The 27,657-nt window shown below is 35.2% G+C and overlaps 1 protein-coding gene across 1 annotated transcript in view; it reads left to right on the top strand.

Moving 5' to 3' along the window:
• The first annotated feature begins 1,876 nt into the window (after positions 1-1,876).
• LOC140160407 (teneurin-3-like) overlaps positions 1,877-27,657 on the top strand; it is a 164,677-nt gene continuing 138,896 nt past the window's right edge. The window contains 1 exon segment of the mRNA XM_072183641.1: positions 1,877-2,092. The gene's annotated coding sequence lies outside the window, so the exon portion shown is untranslated.

The following is a 27,657-nucleotide window of genomic DNA, read 5'->3' on the forward strand; positions in this document are numbered from 1 at the left end:
ATTCTTGATGACAATTGCACATCTGAGCTCATCTGATTTTCAAGATTTTGGACAAGTCCAGCATCACATTTCTGCATGGTTAACCATGCTAGCGGACAATGAAGGTCCTTGCTTACATCATGTAGTAATCTCCCATTTCAATAGCAGCTAATCCAGGAGTACAATGGTGCATCATTTGTTATCCTTTCATACTGAAGAGGGTGATTTTCTCATGAATGTTGCTGGATTTTAATCGTTACCAGGGTTACCAACTCCACGATTTGGTAGCCCAATTGGTAGATTCTCCCAGCGACTTTTTACCGGCGACTTTTTATATAGTTGAGCTTTTATTATACCCTTCAGTGTCCAGTGCAATTGTGAAGAAATAAATTAGCTGACTTTGACATTGGCTCCGGCAACTTTCAGTTTAGTGTCTTTTCCCATTTTATAAAAAGCAACGGTTTAGAGAAACTTGGGCCACTTTTCGATGAATTGACCCACAATTCAGGCTGACCATTTTTGTCAACCTGCTGAATCATTGTTGCTGACTGTACACAGCAGTGAGCTACCTGGCCCATAGCATCGGATTTCTGGGTTTTGAAATGTGGAAATTCAATGCAGTCTCAATATGTTAGGAAATAGTACAAAAACATGAATGGGAATATTAAAGAAAAGAAAACATGAAAACATTTTAATATTTGATTCATAGGCATACTTTGTGGTATTATATTGTATTATATTTTTCTATAATTCTGCAGGCACTACCAATTTGTAGATTTTAGCAGCGATATTGTGAATGGATGAAAAAAAAGTGGTTGTTTGTTCTCACCATAATTGGGGGTAAAGTATTGTACTTTTTAAGCTATTCATTATTGGAAAACACACAGATACAATACTTGAATGACTTATAAATCCCAGAACTAAATACTAAAGCAGATGCTGAATATTTCAAAAATTGAATTTGTTATGAAAACAACATTGTAGAGTTTGGAGTGATCAAGAGCATATGCCACAATACATACTAAAGAGTTAAAGCATGAATAACGCATGCAAGTTAAATGAAAAAAATAATCATCAAAGAGTTTTTAAGAGAAGAAAGTATCTAAATGCTTGCATAAAATTCCCTTGACAGGCTCTTGAGGAAAATTCTGAAATAAATATGAATAATGAAGCAATTAGCAAATTATTCCGATCAAAACAGTTCTGCGCTGGCATATTCACCCAAAATCAGAGTCAGAAGTATTTCTTAAATAGGTAATTAATAATGCAACAATTACGATTATTACACATTTATCTGAATTCCTGCAAATCTGGGCTAATGCTTTTATGTTGAATAGATACTTGATGTGACAATATACTGCAAGCGCCTATTTTACAATTTTTCCGGTTGATCATTATCGCGAGTTTTGTCACTTTGTCATCATCTTCATCTATTATCAATTATGGATATCTTTATCTATATCTATATCTCAAAATAATTATGAACTGAACACCTAGCACCTGTCTGTAGTGCAACAAACAATAAGACTTACCGATGTTTAGCCTGGCATGAATGCATCAATAGAGGGCCTCTTTTGTGCTGTCTGCTCAGTACTAGCTGCTGCTATCCACTCCAGTTGTTGACAAGCACTGTTCAATAGTATAACTGATCTATCAGTTTATTGCTCCACTTTTGCTGTGTAAAGTGGTGTGCGTATTGACTACTGCCTGGATGCTCGATAACGAAACTCTCCGAGCCCTATTCAGCGGCTTATGATCTGTAACAACTTGAATTCTTATCACTGAAGACGATTTTTTATTCATCTCGGTGTTCTTTTGGTAGGAGTATTGTACGAAATTACACTGAAGCCGGCTCTAGTGGGTAACTTAAGGCAAACCAGTGTGACGGGATGCTACCACTTTGATATGATTATTATAACCCGTGGAAACAGGGTCTGGTGGAAAATACTTTATTTGTAAGAAACTTACATGGATGTTCCTTGTGGCTAAAACTTGTACATGTTGTGATTCAATAGGTGACTTGTCATGCTCAATTGTGAGACTTCTTTTTGGAATTAGACGAGGATGCTTTAATACATAGTATAGGAACCGTGTGGTAGCTTAGATTGCGAAGGTAAGTTTACTGGTGTTTAGATGTATTATGTGTTGTTGCGTCAGGTATATTCTGAGTTTGTGTTGTGTAGCGGGTATTAGCAACACATTGGAAGAGTATAGTGTTTAGATAAAAGCTGGCTTTTCTTCTGGCCATAAAGACTAAGAGTGAGAGATGTATTAATAGATAACAAACCCAATAGATGTAGAGTCTTATTATGACTCACCTTCATGCCCTCCTTTTTTTAGTGATGTACAAACCGAGTGTACAAATGCATGTGCCATAAAATGTTATCAAGATTATTGGAAAAAAAATGTATCATAAATATGTTGAATTTGCTGCTAGCCAATAGGTATATGATGATGAAGCGTAATATGATTAAACTGATCTGGAGAGATAGTTGAATCATAGACCCTTCATTTTAATTATGAATGATGACATTCGGCGGTAATTTTTGTTAGTACAACATATTTTCAAAATGTGCTGTGAATGCACATTTGCAACAGAAAGGTTTCTATTTAACATGTTTGTTTATGCACTTTGTATTTGTTTGTGTGGGGGTGTGTTTGTGGGTGTGAAATTGGGGTGGAGATTTGCATACATGTGTGGAAAGAGGCACGGGGCATCAAGCATAATCGAGGTAATCATCACAGTAATCTTTTAAATTTTAATTTTAATTTTTTCAAATGATTACTTTCGGGGGATGGGTCCGTGGGACAGGCTCCTTTGTCCTAGTTTGTACAATAGATTTAGATGATCTATGATTAGGGTGCAGCTCTGAGCTTTTACAGTTTTTTGTTTGAACATGAATTTGGAGGAAGCTAGACAAAAGATTGATTCCAAGCAAAAATGGAATATTAAAAAGTGCAACGTCACAGCCTTTTAGTTTCACACTGAAGATTAAATTTGATACGAAAAAGTAAATGTCACCTCAAAATGCTAAAATGTAAAAAAGTGATTTCCAATCGACATGTTTTAGTCCAAGTTAGCTCATCTTTCTATTGTAATATGTTATCAAAAAAAGAAATCGGAAAAAGGGGACGTTTTAAGCATAAATTTTAAAGATGAATACAAACACGTCTCGGCTCGTGTTGCACTTTTTGTGTGGCTGTCTAACAAGTAATTCAATTGCCATCAGTAGCAGAATCTTTGGTTGTGTTAAAAGTGTAGCGAAGTGGAATACCAGTAGAATACTAATGCACAATTCTTTGATTTTATGTCAGCGGCTCGTTTTTACTGGTCTTAGCTGAAAATGGAAGTGCTGTCACCGAGGACTACTCCAGGACTTTTGTGGCCCCGACTTGAGGAATTTTTTGATCAATCAATGTGATCAATAATTAGGAGCATGTCAGTACATGTAAACAACATGTCATGGATTGATGACTTTTTTTTATTGCATTATAACAAACTTGTCGTGATCAATTGCCGATTCAATTTTACTCAAGTTTGGAGATTTGTGTGAACTAGAGCGCAAGTAATTATTTCACTTGATGGAGCATTTGATGTCTGGTTTCTATCGTGAATTGAAAGGTTGAAAATGTTATTTCTTGCCTAAGTATATCTATACGTAATTTCACATTCTAATGTATTTTTTATAAAAACAGGGAAAATCTGTTCCACCTGATTTGGTGTCAATTAAAGTAATTATGTCAGTTATGAAATTGTTATTATTAATTTATAGGTTTTTAAAAGATATTTTAATATCTTTTAAAGACATATATAACAAATTATTAAAATAATTTGATCAACTTTAGTCTTTAAACATGATTTCTTTGGAAATACTTGATTTCCAATTGAATATTTTATAGAAACATTTTTTGTCTGTGAATCGCCTCAACCTCATGGCACTATGTGCATAATTCAATAAGTTGAGCAATCTTATCATCACATAGATATTAAAATATTCCCTGTCTTGGATTCCCTGAACAAAATTTTATTCCTCCCTAAGAACCTCTTGAAGTAGCAGTATCCTTAGGTCTACATACATAATGGTCAGCGGCCCGGCTATAGCGATCCAAAGGAAAACACATTAGATTATAGGAAACCTCCCCTGTAGAGTAAAGTGGCCTATGCACATTCACACCAACCATTTAGTAGTCAGGTAGCCACTTGTAAAATACAAATTGTACAGTATAAAGAGGCACTCAAGCTTTATCCCGTGGTGCGTGTAATACCGTGGTCATCACAATTGCGTCAGTTCAATAACCCAGTCGCCCCCTAATGGGAAATCTTGGCGAAAACAGATATTCGTTGAGTTCATCCAAGCTATCAAATTTTTTCTGTGCTCGGTCAACATCTAGTCGGGCCTGGGTACAAAAATCAAACAGAGTGATCAATCTATCTTTCTTTTGTTTTCTTTGTAACAAACTGTCTCGGCCTAATGAAATTTCTCGTTTTTCAATTGAAAAGAAATTTCACAACCCCAGAACTTTATCAGGTAAGCTTACCAGACCACACGCCAGATTTTGATTGTTTTGTATCTGTTCTATTCAAGCAGGAGTGCTGTAAAAAGGTCTCTTGTTCTGGTTGGTTAAATTTGTGTCATGTTATTTCAAGTTCATATTGTTGGCACTGATAATGATGAATTTTGCAAACAGCCTCAAGTGACTTGTATTCTTTGTGCTGTATAATTGAGGGTGTAATCATGGCACGGGGGATAATAGATCACGAGAATCGCTACAAATCGGATCCATTTAAAAGTCATGTTTTACACGCACATTTTGTGTTTTACACCTGCGTGGTTGGTAGCTTAACTTTACGCTTATTTGGCTGATACAAAATAATGACACAATCAGATTTGTAGTAATCAAGCATGATGTACCAGAAGCTTTATATACATGCTAGAATGCGAGGAAATGATTTATCTACTGCAGATGTAAGTGTAATCACAAATTTAAATGAAATTATGCTCTACAAATCTTTGTTATGAGTCTGTAGATGACAGTGTGTAGTCTATATCAGTGATGAATTACTGATGCCTATGGGTTGAAAACACCTACCCATTTTAATGACAGAAAGGGCAGTCTGATATAAATAATTTTGCTTTAGATGTTCATTTCAGATTACAAATATCCATTGGATCTATTATTAATTATTATCTTAATTTTTGTTTGCAGGTGCGATCCTCATATATAATCATCATCATAATTTTTGATTTTTATATTCATATTATTATTATTATTGATGATGATGATGATGATGATGATGATATGAGGAGGAGGAGGAGATGAGGAGGAGGAGGATAGTGGTAGTATTTATAGTAGTACTGACTACTGAGTGATACAGATGAAGACTGTTCATTATTTTCCTTTTTCTTTGAAACTTCAAGTTAACATTAAACCTCCTTAAAGGTTAAAACTCTTCAGTACCATTACAAGGAAATACACACCACACAATTACATCTTGGTCATAATAATCATGATATTGATAATGCAATTTAGGGAAATTGTAGTCATCTTGAGCCATTTATCATGTTTATTTCCATCTCATTGCTGCTAGCTGCATGTACCACTTAAAACCCATTTTCCGATATCCCACATTCCAATCCAGTTTTGTAATAATGATCCGCATACTCAATACCCATGTCAGTGTATTGTCACAAACCTTGTACCATATTGAATACTATTGATCTGTTCATTGTGAGCTATTATTCTCATAGCTTGTAATACATGGGAAGCCATTTACTGGTTTTATGATCTGGTAGTGGTATAGACAGGAAGATTAAAGTCTATTGTATTGGTGATGAATAAATAAACTCTGGAGGCTGGAGGATGTAGTGGCAAGATCAAAGCAGGAGAGCATAGATAGTGAAGGTATGGGGAGAGGAAGATGATCAAAGGTGATCATTTTTGAGGTAACTGTTTACATTTTAAGTACAAGTATAGATTTTATTCAATTGTCACAGGCAATTATGGATTTGTTGATACCAAAATGTGAAGAGAATGTTCTTGGTATTTTTGATAAAGTACTGGACCTCACACATGCAATTGTGAGCACAATTATCAAAAATTAAGGGAACAACAATTTTGAGGTTTGGTTTTGCAGAACAGATGTGGTATATTTGGAGGCTGTTGGAGAGGAGAGAAGTGCATCTTTTAATGAAATTAGAAGGTCAGGATACACCCTATTATTGTGATATAGTTGAGAGTCATTGGCCTACATGGTGATTATCTACTGGATGTATTAAATCTATGGTAAGTCTATTCACCCGGATCCTGCAAGTCTATATTGTCAGAGTAGACTCAAACTTTGTTTGAAATGGCTGAATTTGAAATTGATTGATTGCCAAATATGTTCAGGCCTCACCCTATGTACAAATAAATAAGTACAATGTGTGTCCGGAATGTATGCTGGCATTTGACTATAGTTAACTTAAGGCTGGGAAACCCAAGTTTTAAGGTTAGTTAGGTTAAACCCATGGTTAGAGTTAAAACCAAAGTTACAGTGACATGCCTTGAATAAATTGGTCAGGTCTGTAGTTTATCAGTGTATCTCAATAACATCAAGAATTTCATAAACAGAGATGAGGGAGCCTAAAACTTTCACACCTATCTGTTTTGCACAAAAACTTTGACACAGGGAATGATGCTGCTCAAACTCTTAGGGTTGCCAGATCATTATATCACTCAGCACTTCAAAACATCAACACTGCTGATGAAGTAAACTGATTGTTGATGAAATGTCCAGATAAAAGTTTTGTCTGGTCTGGACATGATTTGATTGAATTTGGATAACTTACAAAGCATTCTGAATTCAGCAATTAAAATGGAAACAAATTCTGTATGATTTTATAATAATATTTCATTTTATTTGCACAATGATTGTGTAACAGCAGTACTAAATCTTTAACCCACTGGTGTGTTCTTAATCCTGTACATTGATATTACAAAATATAAGAAAATATAAAGATGTAAAAGCAACATTAAATATTATACAACTACAGCAGTATTTAATTTTAAAACAGTAAAATCCCATACATAATAATTGAACAAAATCCACTTAATTTCTGAGCAAGCTTAAATATTAGGCGGATATTTGAAAATCAAAAATAAACTAGTTAGTATCATACATTGAACGAAAAATGAATTAATTTCTGATGGATGACATATCACGACTGTGCATAATATCTCCCTTAGGTGATTTATTAAAGCTTCATGAACCGAAAAACTGTTCCAAAATCAAATATTGCAAATCATTTTAGATAGCGTTTACAAAGATGACACTATCGTTTACTTAGGTAGTTATATAGGATCTATGGAGTATGTAGCTGTAATAAACACACATCTAGTACTAGGGAGGAGGATGTTAGTATTATTATGGTGTGGGTGACCTACATCTAGGTAGATATGCCAATTGAATGTTAAGTATGCATGGATGTAGGTTGCTTGCTTTCTTGATTCTTTATATTTTGAGGTTTTTTTTAGGACCACATGCCCTATCTACAATAGCTGCCGTACACATTGACAATTTCTGCATTCTATAAGGAACTGTTCACAAACACTTGTAAGGGGGGGCCTGGTGCAAAAAATTTCATCACAAAAATATTTCGGGCCCCCCCCCCCTTTACAGACCTCAAAAATGTCAGGGCCCCCCTTTTTGACATGAAAATTATGGGTCAACCCCATAGAAAAGCATATAAACTCAATTTTTCCAGGAAAATTTGTGGTCATTTTTTCAGGCCCCCCCTTAGGAGGGTCAAAAATTTTCAGGCCCCCCCCTTTGCATCAGGCCCCCCCCCTTACAAGTGTTTGTGAAGGGTCCCTAATATGGTACACATCTAAAATATGCCACTTAGCTAAGTCTGGGCATCGTCAGTATTTTACATCAAGGTAAAAATATCCCAATATCACCATAATTATTGCGATATTTTTAAGCTTCCTTGCAGAGCATGCAAAATTTTACCTTCAAAAATCGCTCAATTTTGAGACTATGGCAACAAAATTGCTTATGGTAGTACATGAAAGTATATTTTACACAAACATTATCTCAGTTTTACAAATTTACTTTGACAGATAAGTTAAAATTTTACTGTGTAATTTACGAAAGTATGGAAGCCCCAACTTTAATAATTCTGGGGTCACATTGCATTGTGAGAAATCTCCCAGTATTATGCATCGTGCAGCACTGACATATCGCAGGCACATCATTGGAATCTTTTAATAATCACATCGCGATATCGATAATAACATCGCGATATCGAAAATTACATTGTGATATCGTCATCAATTGCGATATCATACACTTGGCAGCTATTGCAAATATGAGGGCCTTCATAATCCCAAACCCTTGACTTGAGGTTGAAGATTGGAAGCTCTTTTTGAAAGTTATCATCCTCAAGAACATTTGGGTGGCTTTGCAGGTGCTTAACCACTGTTAACGCGAAACTCCAAACTTGCATCATAGAAGTGAACTGAACATTACATGTAGATTATATTGGTGAACTTAAATTACCAGAAAACAAATAAAAAGCATATTGAACCTAGATCCAGAACTAGAATAGAATTACAAAATGTATTTTGTCTTGATTCGTGCATGGTTTTTAGCCGTAGGCAATCAATCGCATGAAATATTATGAGATAAAAGATATCAATAATAATAATAGACACTATAGCACGGGCCTAGTTATGAAGTAGTTTAATATTCTTATTAAATTATTGGTGGTTTTAATCGGACCAGGATCTGTAATCAGACTTACACAAACATGTAGGGGTCAGAAGTGGGTTGGGTGGGGGGAAGTTAACCTATTTTTAATCTGGGAAATTTATAGGGGAAGAGATGATAAAGAAAGAGAAATCAAATTTAAGTACATGTAAGATCAGTGCATGATCAGTGTAAATGTGCAAGTAAATTTTTTTTTAAATTGTGAGTACTTGAGGCATGTTATGGTAGAGACGTTCCAATAACACAAAGAGAGACAATGTTTACTCCTTTATTACATCAATTTTAGCAAGTAGCTGGCGCCGTCTGAACTTGAAGTGCTCTCTGGCCTACTTTGCGATGAAACCTCTCATTTCTACTCATTTCCTGCCTTCACAGCTTAGCATCAGTAAAAGTGGAGCAAAGCAATTTGTGAGCAAGATGAGTCCAAATTTAAAAAAAAATGAAATTAAAAAATCAATGTGATTATTTAATCCAACATGGCATTAACAGTGGTGTAGCCAGGGATGGGGGGAGTGGGGGTAAGGGGGAAGCTACCCCCTTCTGAGAAGTCTTGCCCCTTCTGTGAGATGTTGGCCATCCTGATATTTAAGATTTTAGTACTTAGCCCATTTTTTACCATTTTCATCAAAGTTTTCCCCCCCTGTAAAAGTCGGGCTTGCCCCCCCCCCCTTTGCCCACCCTCTGAAAAAGTGCTGGCTACGCCACTGCATTTATGATGCACAAAAATTATCATTTGTTTTTGTCAGATCACTGTGACATGAAATGGACAAAATGTTTTGGTTTATAGTAAGGTGACAAAAATAGAAAATGTACCATGCAAAAAATGAATTGTCAGTTCAACAGTAACTGATTTGATGTGATTGTCAGGAGCAACAGGGATGTCATCATCACACTGGTAGCATCGGCATGTTGTCTTCTTCTCATCACTTGCAGTTGTCCGATTCCGTCAAAATCACGACCACAGTAACCAGCACTCGTATCCACTCATCAAATTTGAAACAATCATCGGTTATGACAAATCGTAACAACAGTAGTTTGAAAATTGAGATCACAGGCTCTTTTATTGTTGCTAGGACTTGGACTTTGGGATGCACTTTTTGTTGGTGATGATGATAATAGCGGATGTTGCTGGGGAGATTGGTTATTATTGATGAAATGAGGAAAAGTTATGTTTGGTTTATGTAAACTTGATACATTGTATTTGTGTATGATTAGGGTCTGGACAACTCTTGGCTTGTTTGTTATGGCTATGATTTTTCCATTGTTTTGACATTCTGAGAAATGAAATAGTCATGAATAGGCTGCTTGGAAAGGTTGTTGCATTGTGGTGCTTCAGGAATCCCAAAGTGTGAAGCCTATTTAGGTGGACTTTTGGATGTGGAATGCCTCCATGCAAGTCATGTTTGTGGATTTGTTGTCCTATATTAAAATTAGGACCAATTTGGGCCAGTGTCATAACCAGGAGGAACTGGGTGGGGGAGCTTCCCACAGAAATGTTCAGGGATCAAAATGGGACAACAAAGAGTATCATGTCATAATAAAATGATTGAAAATGGGATGAAAAATGGACAAATGTGGACAACAATTTGGCTTTGCCCCGTCACTCAAGTGGCTGGCTATGCTTCTGATTTGGGCACATTTGATCATATTAAATGCTAGACCTGCATTACACTTTACACCTTACATGTATCTGCCTCAGCCCCTCCTGTTTACAGACCTATGCACCATTTGTGATAATCAACATTTTGTTTTTGTTCAGGTAGTGGGTGAAGTCGTGTTTTTTTTCCAAAAGCTTCAGCATTTTTAATGGTGCATCCCTTAATATAGAGATGGGGTTATATTCACCCATTGCACGGTTCCGCCATATGCGAGGAGAGCCTCGATATCTGACAGCATGCATGAATGGGAATTGAAACAGCCATGTTGAACATTTCGTAAAGTTATGTAATACTTGCTTTCATGTCTATTACCAGTTCGAGGCTCTCCCCGCAATATGGTGGAACCGTGCAATAGGCGAATATGTTTGTGAACAAAGCTATAGTTAGGGCCTTAAACATTTGTGTTTAAAACATTATTTCATTTGAGGATAACATTATGATGTATGCTAGTAATAACAGGTGCAATTATAAATATGATGGTTTTTTTTTAACAATTGAACTTTTTTGAGTTCATATGATTTGGTAGGAGACGAAAAATGAAAAGAATACATCTTGATTGAATTACCATTGTTGAAGCCCTCTTTTTTCTTTAAAAACAAATTAAATCCAAATTTGTAATATATGACAAAGACAGTGTACTAAATGATATTTTAATAATATGCATATTGCAATATCAAATTTCAAACAGGTCAATCAAATATTATTTTACTCATTCATGAATATTTTCTTTAAGCTTAACAAAAAGTGACTTATTAACTTGCTTCTGGCTTTAGACCACAAGTCTGGACTAAATGATGCCATGGGCAAACTTACTCTTGATTGAACAATAATACCCTTAATAACCTGTAATTGTTGTCACAGGTATATTAATACCTTACTTTAAAAAAAGACCTAAATTGCATAAAAAATTGGAAAGATTAAAGGGAATATATCCAGATCTGACATCCTGTTTGGATTATTTTGTAATGATAGAAAATAAATGCCAGATTAGATGGTGCCTTGGTGTATGAGGGTGTGTGGTGATTATAAAGAGAGGGTAAACACCTCTAGGGTGTGGCCCTTTAATAGCTGAAGGGAAAGATTTTTGATAGGATTCTCTTTAAATTTAGTAATTTGTTAAATATTAATTGGGATCAGCCCATCTGTTACACAAATTGATCAAATAGATACATGAGATATTTGAAGCAAATGATTGCTTCTTCTGTGCTGACCCATCCTCGTGGCAATCTGTTATGTTGTCATGGTTACTGATGATAAATAGAGATGTAATTTCTTTGGTTTTCTGTCAAAATCGGTGATGATGACTTGGTGTATTGTTGTCCAAACAGGTGTGGTTGGAGTACAAAGAAGGCTGACTTTCTTAGTGAGTCACCTGTCCACAAAATGGAAACATAAGCTCAGACCAGACAAGATATCTTACACTTCCCATAATGCATTTTTTCCATTTTAATTTCCTGTACGGTACCGATTTGTTTTCCAGTGCAATATGGGTTGATGGTGACAAAATGTACCTCAGTGAACAGAGCACATCTAGATTTCTTGACTGTCGATCCAAGTTTAACCAATCAAATTTTCAATGTTGCAGAAGATTCTGGGAAGGGTCAAATATCTTCTCTGTGTTCAGCCGGACTTGTGAGTCAAATCACTGAAAAGCCACTCAATTTTTGATTGATTTCAATGGGACAGGAAACAGTGTCAGAAAGTCACCAATTTTTGTTCTTAACCAGGTTTCTATGGGACCGATAATGGTAACAAGGGAAAAATCTTCAAAAGTCGCCCAATTGGATAACCAGGAGCTACCAGGACACAAGTTTGGGAACCCAAACTGGGAATACCTAACCGATCACCAACTCCTCCTTAATTTTCCCAGTGTTGCCCTACCTTCACACAAGTGTCAGTGCAAGTGTCTGAACAATCCATAACAATTGGCATCCATTACCCTTCAGGATCTGGAAAATACTCCTTCGCACAATTATTTTTATCTAGTGTTGTCACCAACAGTCACTTTGCGATAGCAAATGAGCCAATCATGTAACCAATAGAAAGAATAAAGACGAAACCTGGAGCATTTGTGGAACCATGTTATTAAGCTGTTCATGTCATGTACTTTTCAACTTTCCATCAAACTGACCTAAATTAGATTGCCCTCCGGTTGTTCCTGGGTTGTGCTCTCTCCTGCTCTTTTGGATGTGTACAGCTATTCTTGTCCAGTGGCTTGCATTTTCTGTCCCATGACTGGAAGGCTTCTTTCCTCACACCATTCACATTATGAGCTAATCATCTAGCTTCTTTACAGGTCTAAAGCAATTCTAATTTGCAAGTATGATGAGGCAGAAGAGGCGCTGGGGCGGCTATAATGATTTCCTAACCAAATGGATCCTAGCTTTCAATTTTGTCCATATACTTATATTGAAGTTATAATAGTATTTTGTTCCTCTGGCCTACAGACTATAGAGTCCGACTCTGAACCCAAATTGCGGCACTGGACCAAGTGGCATAGGACTGGTTCAGGGCTCAAATTTGATACTTTCTCATTGAAAAATATGAGTTGTTAATTAATACATCGGACAATTGTAATATAGGCCTAATTGTTGCCCTGTTTAAATTTGCCTTGTCCTAACAGGTCAATATTTGTGCACCCGGTTCTGCACTCGGTAAAATATTCAAATTTGCTTTTTTTTAATACAAAATTGTGATTTTTTTTGTGGTAATTTTTGTCCCAATTTAGTATTTCTTTTTTTTTTTTTTTTTGAGGGGGGTTTCACAAGGTCAAGTCTGGTTCTAGAATCCTAGTGTCCGTATTTATGTAATTTTGAACTTGATGGAACCATTTAGTTAGGTATGCCAATACATCAAAATTACAAACCTTGCTAGTAAACAATGTATTTGGCTTTAACTTTGCACATTCTTGCGAACAATAGACAGGCAATGCTATTCTATGGTGTGGTTTGAGACTCTTTACCATGTTTACTGCACCAAACTTGTTAAATGACCGACGTGACAACTTCCTGACATATAATACAATGTTTAGAAATTGGAAGCGAGTTAAGAACCTTTTGCTGATGAATGTTCACTTTGGTAAGTAAAGTTGACCTGCAATCTTTAGTTTTACTTAGCAAAAGTGGTCAAAATGCTCTGAAAAATGTCTTGATTTTCAAAATCATATTGACAAAAATTCTACTTGCCTTCTACACTGTGTCCGAGAGGTCAACAATCTCTGAGCGTTCCAAATACTTGTTTTCTTGAATTTTCTTTGCATTTAAAATTTCACAATCCACCCTCTTGGTTCAACTTCAAAAATTTCATTATGTTTATGATAAAGACCCTTGCTCAAGACCACAAAAAATTCTATTTGTGTTCCCCTTTAATGTTTACCACATTCCCCAACTTCCTGCCATATAATAAATGTTTATTGGCGCTCCTTTTGCTAAATGCACTTAATTAAGTAATAATAGTTTCTAGGCAAACATACTTAGCAACAAGTTGATGACCAGCACTTAACCATGTGACATGTTTATGCTGAAGGGGACTTGATGTCAACATGGCAAATATGTATTGCCTTAAATTTCTGAATTTCAATAAAATAAAAAAAAAAAGCACAGAACTACATGTATCACAATTTTCATTTGATAATTATTATTCGAGTAGATATATTCCAGAATTTATTATCATTTTATTAAATATTAATTTTCTCTTTAATTGTTTTGATAGAACACTGTCATTTTTAAATGTTCTGGGAATTAATACACTTTTCTTTGATATAAGGACACTACTATGCATTTAGACCAATTTAAATCAAGTATTCTTATAAAAATCAATGATTAATATTTCACATGTTCATGGAATTGTTTACATTATCAAACGCAATCTTGAAATTGAAATCAATAAGCTGCTGTCCGACGACCAGCGACCCCACCATTGACATCAGAATGACCATTACATAACAGCGATAATTGATTCATCATCATGGTTGACCTAAAATTTTTTTTTTTTTTAAATCAAGATGTTTTGTATTTTTAATAAATGAAAAAAATTGATTATATTTGTATTCATGTCATACTCTATTAATGATATCAAAATGCATTCAAATTCAATGCATTTGATATCATTAAGCTGCTGTCCGAATAGCGACCCCACCATTGACATCAGAATGACCATTACATAACAGCGATAATTGATTCATCATCATGATCAACTTTATTTTTTTTTTAAAGAGCTAAATTTTTTTTTTTGATTATTGAGTATAATCCACATACCAATTGTGAAAATTATGTTCTACCTAAAAAAAGGTGGGACTATATTTGAAAATGGCAGATACTGTTGTTTTTAATCAAAGTAAGAATCAGTGATATCTGATTTCAGTTAAATTTTAATTTTGTTATCTCTTGCCCAAAACCATGAAATAATATTGGTAGCAACTGCCAGTAAGATTTTCTGGTCATTTTAGGCTGAAATAATGAGATAATTGAAAGAAACCCACTCTTATTAAGACATGAATTCAAAATTATTCCGCTGCCTTTAATACAAACACAACAAATTTGGCTGATTCCAATTAAGTGTTGGACATGTGTAAACATGGTAAACATTACAAATACACATTGCTAAAAATCTGGTTTGAAAAAAATTCACCAAATTCATACATTATCGCATTAACAAGCAGATACGGCTTGTTTACTTTGGAAGACTGCATTATACCAGTGCATTGCCAAACATCACATGCAATACTGTTTTGAATAAAATACAAAGTGATGCATAAAATTTGCATAATAATTATGCAAATTAAGGCAATAAAGAGGTACTCAAGGTTTAACGAAGCAACATGAATATTGCATAAGATTTGGTTGTTTATCTAATCACCAATTAACATTGTGACACTTTTGCGTTTGAAATGTTATTGTGATATCGGAGCGATTTGAAATGCTATCGAAGGGATACACTTTAATTTTGTTAGTTTGGTAATGAACTTTTCATATTCTTTGTATCTTTATCAATCTTCTCCAAATCTGAGTTGTATTAATTGTGTCAGCCTGTCTCTCGGCACTATACAGGAAAGACATTGATGCACTCAACGGGAATTTTATTCCCTATTATCCCGGGCTATTATCATGTATTTCGAAAAAACTGGAATCAAATTAGAGCTGTGTAAATACGCTGTAAGATCTTGTGTAAATATACATTATCATATTTATGAGAAATTAATGGCTGTATTGCAAATGCGAGCAGGTTTTTACAGATTATCGTTTTTAAGATACCTTGTTTTAGCAATAATGTTTTTGCTAAGTTTTAAAGCTTTTTTGCATTCAGCACGAACAACTTAGACTTTCCCGATCCATGCATATACATGCTGTCTTCTGTCAAGGAGGGTTGCTGTTCGTTACATCGCCTATGGCTTGTCACCCTATACCATAAGACTATGTGGCCACAGTCATCAAGATTTAGTACGAGTGGAAACTTAATCTTTCTGATTAGAGCACTTTGCAAATAAAAGTACATTACAAAATGTTTTCTGCATCGCTTGAACTACATTAAATTGAAAGTGTCTCTCTGTGATTTAGAGACTACTTGTTGTTTCTGACAGGTAAATGGTGAGAATCTGAACTGTAAAATTATGTACAGGGCTTGAGCAGTGAGATTTGGGGAGAGCATTGCATTGCTCTCCTTAATAACATTGCTACCTCACTGTATTTTTCAGGATCCTGTTCACAATTTATAGCATTTCCTCTGACAGCTCTTCTACATAAATTTCAGCATAAATTATCCAAGATATTGTGAGGAGAGTGATTGATATGGTGTAAGAACAAATACTGTGATGAATGGAACAAAGTATAGCCCGGTGCTCTAGGACTAAAAGAGAAATGTTTTTCTCTGTTTGCAATTGGTTTGCAATTTCTTGAGCTTAAACATTTTAGTTTAACCACAGATGGTTTAATTGTGTTGTTGTGTTTTAGGGTGGAGGATTCAAAAATTTGCCTAAAAGTGGGTATTTTGCCCCGAATTGAGATATTTCCACAATTTCTTATTTTGATTTCAACCTTAGCACTATGCATAGGACTACATTTTAGTGCATCGTTGTTAATTCTAGATAATCGTGATGTGGTATAACCTAGTTGTAGTTATAGTAATTACACGTTAGTCTACATACTAGCAGTAGATCAATGAAACTGGCTGGATTTGGTCCGGCCGGGCAAGGTTCACACAGCTGCTCTGTACATTGCGTGTTCATTTTGGGCTCGCATGCATAATGTGATGGTTTACATCTAGAAGTGAGGTTAGCTTTAGGCTTCCCCAGTCTAGACAAACTGGATATACCTCTGTGGTAAGGTGGAAAGAAAAACTCAGGTGGGGTGGTATGACTGCCAACGGAAAGAAAGCCTTCATATTCTTAGCAAATTCAGCCTAAGGAGCAAAAATTAATTTGCACTTGTGTCGTCATGAAAATAGATTGGTTTTAGGGGGAAAAAATTGTGCAAACATTGGGTCGTAATGTACAGCAGTCATTCTCGCCCCTCGTGGGTGTCCAGAGCATTTGTATATTTTGCCATTGTCCTAGCGGCTACCCCGAGTACGGGTGTCGATAATTTTGAAGTTGTAGCGTTTATGACGTTTGGGAGTGTTGTAATGGCGAGCAATAAAGTTAATTTTGAGCAAGCAGCTGTTTCGCCTGTTTCAACATCTTCTCTGCACTACTGAAATTCAACATAGTTTAAAGCAACGCTTCGAGAAGTATACTTACAATTTTGGTTGTGCGCGGTATTTTGTGACTTTATGATAGCAAAGATTGCCATCATAGAGAGATGATCAATTCAAAATTTTCATAATAATTACATATTTTGTATATTACCAGGTTCTGAAAACATAATATATAAATAGTGAAAAATATTTCACGCAAAACCACAGCAAAGACACAAAATGTTCCTGGTGGCGAAAATTTGCGCTATTTTTGATTTGCTTATCTTAAACGACAAACCAAACTGTCTATCAGTGAGATAAAACAATCCCAGATAAAAAGTGTTATCTTTACTTAACAATCCTATGAAATGAGTCATCCCTAACGCGGACTGCTGATCTTTTCTAAGGAGTAGGGTGGATCAAAACAAGATCAACTGGGGCTTCCTGTAAACCTGAGATGTTTGACCTCCTCCCTCGGCTTTCTCGGCTGACGTGTATTTGCCAGTAAATACCTGTCTGATGTTACTGGATAATGTTGTAGGGTTTAGGTGGGATTTGGAGGGTTTAGTTGTGTTCTGAAAGAGAAAAAGAAATAAATTTTTCGCATGGTTTCATGATTTCAAAAACAATTTTCCTCCTGTGAATTTGACATTTAGAAGAGACTACACAATGTAAGATGCACTAGGATCCACAACATGCTCATCTATCAGGGCATACAATGTAGTTATTTAACCCCAATAGTACATATGTACATTCATTGAATGACCTATGAAATTTGGGTACAAAAAATCATACTCTGTAACTTATGAGGTCAAATTTTGCACTATGATTGTTTGATTGAGGTTATTAAACTATGTCATTGGGATGAGGCTATTGTACTACAAAATGTAAGATGTAAGTGCAGGGATGATGTGAGGGGATGTTGTTTAAAATGCAAACTGCCTCCTGCAAATTTCATCTTTATTTTTGTGTTTTCATTTTCTATTTCTGTAAAGGAAACTGGATGCTTATGGAGTGTTGTGAAAAGGAGGAGCTAGGCTCAGCTAGCTAAAAAGCACTTCTGAAAAACAAAATGATCCGAGAATCAACTAAAGTTGTTCTTCCTGAAAATTCTCAAAATGTAATAAAGAATGCAGTGAGATAAATTTAATACCGTACTGTATTTCTTTGTTATAGTGGCAGCACAGGAAATATATTTTGGGTGGATGGAGGGAGGAAGTGAATTTCAGTGAGGGGCAAAATTCAACCAATTTGCTGCCATAAAAAGTGGACAATTGAGTAATTTTAGATTTTTAGTGTGGGGTGGTTAAAATGACTGGGGCATTTACCCCTATGACCCACTTTCTCAAGAAACAGATTAAATTGGATCACTTTCTTCTTTTTCCATCTTTATAGTTTTTCTGTGTTTTTTTACAAAGGGTGCAATTATTTGCTTAACACTTGTTCAGTGCCTGTATGGGACCATGACAACCCTCTGCGCCTCATTGCCCCCCCCCCCCCACCTTGAGGAACTAGAACTAGTTCTATATTTGCTCAGTGAGATTACACTCAAAAACTAGTGGTTTTGATACGCAATTAATAATGGTTTTGATATTGTCCCATATTTGCCTGGCATATTTGTGGATGAAGATGTGTTTTACACTGAACAACTGTCTATTCATAGCTTGTTCTCAATGGATAAGGAGCGTATTTCGTCATATATAATACCACTGTTAAGGGATCTGGGGTATGAGCGTTTGGACAGTATTTTTTTGGGACATCAGAGCACATCAGACATATCAAATTGCATTCTGAATACGAAGAATGTCATTCTGATATCAAATAATTTTGATTTTTTGAAATTTGCATTTTAATACACATTTTATGACAAATCATTAAAAATTGATATTTTTGATATTTAACAGTACTTGAAGTAAACTTATATAAATCTGATGATTTATACTTAAAGTGTATGTAGGTGGGATGAAAAGCCGACGATCAATTGAAAATTTTGACTTCATATTGAAGATATGGATTTTTTCCCAAAAACCACCTAAAAATTTTTTGGTGTTTTGGGAAAAAAATCCATATCTTCAATATGAAAGGTCAAAATTTTCAATTGATCGTCGGCTTTTCATCCCACTACATACACTTTAAGTATAAATCATCAGATTTATAAAGTTTACTTCAAGTACTGTTAAATATCAAAAATATCAATTTTTAATGATTTGTCATAAAATTTGTATTAAATTGTGAATTTCAAAAATGAAAATTATTTGATATCAGAAAGACATTCTTCGTATTCAGAATGCAATTCGATATGTCTGATGTGCTCTAATGTCCCACAAAAAACTACTGTCCAAACGCTCATACCCATTTTAGATCCCTTAAGTCTCAGGTGTAACTAATATTATTTGATTCACACTTTCAGTATTACATCAGAGGGCATCATACAGTATCATCTTCCACCTCCTGACATCAGAGTCTTGAAACAGAATCCAAACCACCCTATTACCACATCATACTTTAACGATGACATTAGCGCATATCGTTTTCTTTACATTCCTCACAACGGCATGTTAATTCTTAGTAAAGGCAACGCAAAATGACAGGTGGTAAATTCGCAAAATGAATTGTAATTCAGTAATAACATTTCGCAAATTTACAGCCCGGTAGGACGCCGCCGATTCCCACCGCTCGGGTTTTCCTTCCTTCCGCTAACTCGACACTGTGACTGGTATGTACATGGGGATGAGAAAACAACCGAGATGTAAAAGCTCAATTAAATTGAGTTAAACTTGAATCAGAGGTAATCATAATGATATTAAAAATAGGTACGACCTCACCACGAGACTCGCTGTGTGTGCTCGAATTAGCCTATCTTGATGGCTATCAGACCTTTGTCTAACAGTTGGCCCAAATGATTCAAGTAGAATACACATTTTTTGATGCTATCTTTTCATTTGGCATCCTCCTCGTCAGTGTTACTCCCATGGAAATGTTAATTTGAGTACAACTCACATCATCTGCAATAGCTAAGTTCAATAACCTCAATTCAACACTGATAGTTCAAAATTTGACCTCAAGTTTGAGAGTATGGGTTTTAGTACCTATCATACTAAAATGTCATTCTGTGAATGTAGAAGCCTATTGGAGATGAAGAACTGTGTCAGTATGATGAGCATGTATGAGATTCTAGCGTCAAGGGCAGCTGTAATGTCTCTTACAGCATTCAAATAGAGAATTACAATACAAATTATGTTTATTCTGATGCAATCAATTTTTAGCATTATCTTTATTGATGCATCAAGGATACCGCTAAATACTGGTGAATAGACATTAATTAAAAATAGGCTGGTAGCTTTATGTAATCAAAGATGATAAATTAGCTTGCATAGTTATTAATTTTATAGTTATGGACAGACGTCTATTTTATTAAATTTGAATGTAAAATTTTAATACCAAATTTGAAAATTGAGTGAATTATGACTGTCATAAGTTTGGTTTGGAAGAAAGTAGATGGTTTAAAGTGGAGAAAATAAAATTGTAGAATGAAAAATGAGCAGATATTTGGTACGAAATTGTTTGAATGATGGCTATGAAAATTGACACAAAAATGGTAACTTACAATTTCTAAATTTCAAAACCATAATGTAAAAGAAAGTGTATGTGTGACAATATTGTTATTAAATGTTTATTTTCCCCCAATAATGTGAGTAGCATGGATCTAGAGCACTATTAGTCTATTATGTCATGCGATTGATCCAACAAAATAATTCAGCTGTCATGGGGGAAAATTGATTTTGAGATGCAGCCAAAACAAACATGACACACGTAGCTTTGTGTTGTTTTCTTTTGTTGCATGGACCCAAAAGTGTTAATAATAATATCTCAAAAACTACTAATTCAATTTTGGTGCATTTTTCAGCAAAATTTATAGTTTATAGGTAATTATGTGCAAATAAATTATGCAGAAAAAGTGAACATTGAATATGTCCAACATTAGGACTCATTGATCACATCATTAGCCGGGATACCTGGTAGTATCGTAAAAATATAATTTTTGCAGAACATTAATTTTCACAATTTCTGTGCTACCTACGCAGTGTAAAAAATACATGTAAAAACATCAAAATATGTTCTTTTATACATATCAGACGTACAAAAGTTCAAAATCATGAATTATAGAACAAACAAAATGGTTCAAAATTGACAAACATGCGGAAATAACCACTTTTCAGTGCTGTAAAAGTACGAAATTTCACTGGTACTTATTCAATCAACTAATGACCAGAATGTCCAAGGGACTAAATTTGAAATTTTACACAGAAACTGATCAAAATGCAAAAATTGGTTATTGAAATTTGTCAATTTAGGCTCCTCCGTAGGTTAGCAAAATTAAATAACTTGCAAAATTAAGTAGTTTTACATTATTTTGGTTTGTTGCAAGCATGCATCCATCCATCAATCAAGGCAGGCAGAATAGCAGTCAAGCACTAGTAATTATGTGCCAATGAATTTCCTGGATTAGTCTCCCAACTTCCTGTCGGTTCTTACGGAAACATTCTGCCATATTAGAAGTGATTATTTTCACAAATTATTAGCGGATTCATGAAATCCCACATAAAACAACAAATTGAGTGATATAGAACATAGTAATAGTAGATATTCATAAATTCTGATAAATCTTACACGTCGCAGGAAGATCTTTGGGGTTTGCATATATTTGACTGTCACCAAAATATCTACGAATGCAAATACCAGCACTTCACTTGTCTTCTGAATGAGACTGGCTCGTTGATAACGTCTCAGGCTATGCCCGCATCTCTTACCTTCTACGAAAACATGGCTGCATAATGAATTAACAAATACAAGACCTAACAATCGGAAGCAAATGAGCAAGTCAAGTGACCCAGTTTTGTGATCGCTAAATGCATCCACAACATTGCTCATCTATCAGGGTACAGTTCTTTAACCTCAATACATTTGTACATTCAATGAATGCCCTTTGAAAATTTGGGTACAAAAACTCATACTCTGCAACTTGAGGTCAAATTTTGCACTATGATTGTTTAATTGAGGTTATTGAACTATGCCATTGGGATGAGGCCATTGTGGTCCATAGTGATTGCAAGAAAAGACAAAAAGAGATTGTGCTGAAAAATTGCCTGACATTCAACTTCACATTGTATGATGATTTGAATTTGATAGAAATATGTGTGTTAATTCTCAAGGTCTGTTTACAGTTCATTAAAATTGACATTGAAAAGTTATTGAAAATATCACATATTGTGTCAGCCACCTTCTGAATTTTAATTTGGTGATAAAAATTCCCCTCATTGTCTCTCCTCTATTAGTTTTGAATCTCATTAACGGATTACACTCATAAAATGGTGATCTAGGAAAGTATTTGTTAACTTGGACATTGTATTCATTGAAGCAGTGATGGGATGTAAGTTGACATCTTTTCATTACACCACCCTTAAAGGCTGTTAAATTTGGCTCAGCAATTATTTTCAGTATGCTCAATTGACCAAGAGCAGAAGTCAAGGCTTTGGTTGGAATACTATAGTACGGGCCATATTTGGTCATTTGCATTGTTTTGTCTATAGTTTCATTGAGGAAAAAGTACTTGATGCCAGTTGAATTTGAATAGATTATATAGGTGACACAAAGTTCATAAGCAATTGGTCAACAATACAGAGTGTGTTTAGTGTGTGTTAGGCTATAAAAAATAAAACATGTTTTAAATCCTTTTCGGGAGGAAGCTTTTGAGTTTCTATTTTTATCGAAAATTGTGTAAATACCCATTTGGAGCTGTTTTAGCCTGCAATCGGTACCAATAATGCCTGGAAAAGGAGGCCCTTTTTTATTTCTTGTTCTGAGAATTACACCCCTTTCAATGATCGCAAAACCTTTCTAAAATGTTTCTTGTATCTTAACAAGGCTATAGAAAGCATCCAACTTCCTAGACATATTTTTTGAAAAGTTATAACTGAATTTCAAAAATAAAATTTATTTGAGAAAACCTCGAAAAAGGAAGCGGGAGGGGACGTGAAACATGTTTATTTTTTTATTTGGCCTTAACTGTTAAATGCTTAATTTCGAAGCTTTTGAGTTTTAGTTTCGAAAGTTGTACTTCTTGTGGATTGTGCTGCCCAAGATAAGGATTATTTGTCCAATATCTGATATCTTGAAACTTTTGAGAAACTTAACTAAAATATGCCCAAGTTTATGTTGTTATATTGAATGGTTTATGTTATAAGGACAAAATTTCAGACTGATATAATGAAAGCTTTTGAAAGTTGAGTATAATGTAGATTTCAATATTTTAACCTTATGTCCCTTAATTTCCGTAGATGAGCAAATGAAGAAAATGCACGGTAGAATCTTGTAATTGGAAAATACAGAGTACAAATCTGAACACCCACTTACAAATTAATCAAAATATACAGATTGCAATTTATTGCCATCTTCGCACCTTCCAGTCACGCTATCCCACATATCATGTCTGACCTTATAGTGACCCACAATACTCGGGCCAAATCATTATCCGAAATTATTGTGTCTATCACGGGGTTGAAAATTGACAGAACTCAAGCAAGTCAAAATTACAATTTGAGTGAGTGGAATAAGGTAAGTGTATAGGAGCAAATAAGTCAAAGTGGCGGTGGACTGGCCTAGCGATGACAATATGAGCGGTAGGAGCACTCATGCCATTGCTGTGATGATTGCCACCCAATTGGGCTAATTTAGAATTTCAGATCAAAAGATACTACCACAACTTGCCAACATTTGGGCTACTTTGATGACCATCAGGTTGCAGCACCCTTTTTTGCATAATTTGGGCTTATTTTTGAGAATAGAATTTAGATTTTGCATTCTTCACTATTTAGTTATTTTGGCTCAATTTTACTTACTGATAATTAATTGTTCACCCAATTTGGTGATTTCAAGCAAATTGCTGATAAAATGCACCCAAATTTAGGTAATTGGGCACAATATTAGAGTAAGCTGAAATTTGGGCTACTTATGGAGCTCTTGCCGCCGCTATCTAATCACTTTCCCATCCAATTGGGTGCTTTCAATCAGTTTTTGTTAAAATACACCAACATTTTAGACATTGCCTACAATTATAATGAGTACATCATTGAAATTGGGCTACTTGTGAGTGCTTGCCAAAGCCAAATTGCCACAGCTTGGTACTGAAAATGTATGGCAACACTGGGTAGGAGAAAGCAGCAAGAGGCATCAATGCAGCTAAAAGAAACTTGCAACAGACATGATGTACAGTGGCAAATGATTTGTCCGTGGACTTGTACATCAAATTAAATCTTGAGGATATTACTGGCGGTGTTAAGTTGCAAACAGCGGGATGTCGATTGAAAGTGACGTGCTGGACGAAGAGGGGTTGTCCTACTTGCGAGGCAATGCAGGCGTACTTTCGACATTAAATAGTCCTCCTTCCTTAGACTCGGAAAAGTAGTAAATGTAATAAAAAGATTGTGAATACAAAAATTTGAAGTTCCTATTGCATGTGTCTTCAAATTTAGTGTTGTAGGCCTACTCTCAAAAATATATAATTTTCAGAAAGATGATTTTACAGGATCAGAAGATGTTCAGTTTTTTAAAATTTGTGTGCATTGTTTATATTTTCCTTTGGGGTAACACTGTTTGTGTGTGTGTGTGCATTTGTAAACATGGTAAAGGGACGGTTGGGACCTGTAAATGAAGATGCACACCCAAAACTAGCATATTAACCGAGGACACCCAGCAATCGAGGACATCCATGGTTCTTTTTCTACCAGCATATTGCAAACAATGTAAAAATGCATGCCTAGTTTGCAGGTGTTAGCTACAGTCAGGTTATGGTTAGCAGTGTTGGTGCCAGGAATTTTTTTTTCAGGGGGCAAAGTGAATTTCAGGGGGGGGGGGCAAAATCAACAAATTTGTGCAAAATTGCTGAGGGGGTTTTGGAGCCTAGCTCAGTTGGGTGTGCAAGGTCCTCAGTTCACATACATTTTGTAGGTCCGCATTTGCAGGCCTTTAGAAGTAGGTGTGGGGCCTCATATGTATATTGATGTTTGAGCATCAATTCAGTGGATTTCAAAAAGTTCAAAGATGATTTGAATATTTTCAATAGACATGAAACAAAGTTTTCAAAATTCTTCCAAAAGGTACAGTAGGACTAACATGCTAACTTGCTCAGGGATGTACTTTGCATGTTCCTCAGAATGTTGTTGGATCTGTTCATTTGTAAATTACCACGTCCAGGAGGTCTTGTATTAGTCTTGTTTACTTGAAGACACAACTAAAATATGCACTGAAATTTGGGGTAGAGCAATGCATATAGAAAGATTCAATATTCCTTCTGATGTGATTGAAGGCGACAAATAGTTTTGTGCAGAATTCTAGTTGGCACTATATGATAGCATAAGGCTTGGTGTTGATTTCGTGCAAATTAGTCTCATGTGTGTGAATTGTTTTATTAAGAATACTAGTTGGTAGTATTTAGATGAAACTTTACTCTTCCTAGGAATGGTTAGATGTATTGATCTGGTAAATGGGTTTGCATAGGCAAATTTCAAATTTAAGTGGGTCAAACAATGTGCTTTTAAGAAAGATTTCGTACAATAGAAAAGAGAAGGTTTGACTTGTTTGATGAAGCCAGAGTTAGTTGTAACAGAGTCGTCTGTCACACTCGGTTGTTTTTCTTCTATTTAATATGTTTAGTTTTGGCTTTGTTTGGACAGCTTAAAGTATTGTTAAAAGGCAGGTGGGAAGTGGGAAGGGGTCAGGCTAACGAATGAATGCAAATAGCCAAAAAGATCTACAATTCTGTAATAACAAACTATAGTTCCAGCCTTTTTTTGTTAATCATTGAATGTAATTGATTGTGCAAAAATTTGATACATTGTTGTAAAATGTAAGAGACAGACAGCTCTCTCTTCTCTTTACACCTGAACTGAGAAAGAGATTTGATGTCAAAAATGAGTCTGAAGTTGGTAAATCTGATGAAATACAACCAGAATAGTACTTCTTTTTGCATTTGCTTGTAGGAACAATAGGTCAGGTCCAGGGGAGGGGTGAGGGGGCAGACACCCTCTCCTGTCCACCAAGGTCAAAAAACTCCTTAAATCTGCCCCAAATCACCCCTAATTCCTCAAATTTCCCCCTAAATCGCCCAAATTGGCCCAAGATCACCCAAAATGTTCCCCAAATTCACCAATCCTTACAGAATCTGCCCAATTTTGTCCCATTACTATCAGAACTGTTTTTGTATTTTTTGCAGGACAGTCTCCAATGCACCAAGGTCCAAAAACAACTCCTTAAATTTGCCCTCAAAACAACCCAAATTTATTAAAATTCCGCACCAAATCACTCGGTAACACGATCACCAAAAATTTCCCCAAAATTCATGAAATCCTTTCAGAATCCACCAAATTTTATGCAGTACACCAAAGAAGTCAAAATTTTGTCAAAATCCTTCCAAAACTGGTTGACTATTTTCAAAAATCTGCCCAAAATAATTCCTGGTTATGGGCCTGAACCATATGGTTAATTTTGATAGTATTTTCACAAAACTGTAACCTGTAAAATTGACAAGAATCTATAAGGGAAAAGGATATTGATTACGCTTGACAAGTTCCTTTTTTTGGCTCGCTTGTATCACTAATATTGATCATGTTTCACCCATAGCAAATAGACAGTTCATATAATAAGTCTCTTTTTTTTGACAGTATTGTGAACTTTCTGGGTAAATTGATTCAATACTTTGTCAGGCAATCTTCCCCATCATTCATAGTGCTATATTGGATTAGTTGTCTGCGAATGTTTTACTCAACTCAATTGAAATGTTTTTCTGTTCTTACGTTGTATAAATATATTTTTCATGTTCCAAGTTTTTAATTTTTAATTGCACTCTATGACTGTAGTCGATTCTATAGCACATTTTCTCACATCTTTTAAAGAGGCATTGAGAGATTTCACAAAAATTGCGCCCAAATTTTGGTAAAAGGCCTGTTTTTAACATATATGCAACATTTGTCCAAATGCTTATCGGCATTTAAAATAGCTTTATAAATTCAGTGTTTTTTGTCGGGAAAAAATCATATAGAAAAAAATGCTGCATCCGGCATGCAGAACTTTATTCCACAGTGCAGTTCAACTCACAATATGTGTCTTATATTCAATATTACATTTTAAAAATATTGTCTCTAAATTACTGTAGGCTCTTTGAATATTCAATCTCTTCAAAAGCAATATATTCTCATTTGAATTTTTTTGCAGAATCACTCAAGAGCCCCTTTAATCGCAGGGGCAGTGTCTTGTCTAATATCCCACCAGACTGAAAATGTGAGCAAATTCCTTTAGACAATTGCCTTCTAAACCAGGGGCCCCAAGCTTAGTGCCCCATTTGGATGGCTTTACATATTTTTTCCTTTCCTCAAATTGTGAAGGGTATCCTATAATATGAACACTAAAATTGTAACAACAATTCCATTTAATTTCAAACCCAAACAATGTGTAAATTCAAAATTCCATACAGTCTTTAGCCCCAAATTTATCACAAACTCACATTTTGATCAAATTTTCAAATTTTTTCATAATTATAAGAAA

The sequence above is a fragment of the Amphiura filiformis genome, chromosome 9, assembly GCF_039555335.1.
Source record: "Amphiura filiformis chromosome 9, Afil_fr2py, whole genome shotgun sequence".
NCBI lineage: Eukaryota > Metazoa > Echinodermata > Ophiuroidea > Amphilepidida > Amphiuridae > Amphiura > Amphiura filiformis.